This window comes from Mastomys coucha, unplaced genomic scaffold (assembly GCF_008632895.1).
Source record: "Mastomys coucha isolate ucsf_1 unplaced genomic scaffold, UCSF_Mcou_1 pScaffold15, whole genome shotgun sequence".
Lineage (NCBI taxonomy): Eukaryota > Metazoa > Chordata > Mammalia > Rodentia > Muridae > Mastomys > Mastomys coucha.
The window spans coordinates 43923215-43923899 of record NW_022196897.1 but is presented as its reverse complement, the minus strand read 5'-3'; positions in this window follow the sequence as shown (position 1 = coordinate 43923899).

Sequence of the window (685 nt, the reverse complement as noted above, 5' to 3'; positions counted from 1 at the left end):
TCCTTCACATCCTGGGAGAGGTTTACAATGAAAGCTGAAGTGTATCTGATTCAGCCCTGAGGCAGAAAAACTGGATGAAGCAGTTTTTCCCCCTTCCCCTTTACAGACCGTGTGATTTGTGCAACAGCTTTGGCTTTGCAAACAGGGAAGTTAAATCAGCTAACCTCCAAAGTCACTCTGAGCCTATTTCTCAGCTCAGTGATACCCAGATCCAGGACCATTTTCTTTCAAGTGGAGTACAGACTCCAAGCAAACATTCTCAAGGTCAAGTGTATCTGTTCTTTCAGTTCTACTGCAAGAACCATTTCATCATTCAGCAGGAGGCCCAGAACTCACTCATACTACAACACATTAAACTCAATGGAAAAGAAAGTTCAGAGAACCATTTTTAAAAACATGATTGATGTTGTGTAATGAGTATTCATGAGATAATCAAATATGGCAAGGGAGAGTGCTTCCCTGGTTTACGTTCCTGAGACACGGTTTGCAATGTACTCATTGGATGGCCAAGTTTCTAAGGCATAAGGAAGTGAACAATTGAAGCAAGTAAATGTATAATTGGAGCAGTATTTCCTATCATTTCTTCAATGAAACCCAATACTTCCAGAAGCATCAGACATGGTTTCTTCATGGGTCAAATGGGTCTGGGACAGCTGCAGTATGTCTTTGTTTTGCGTTCTCTGTT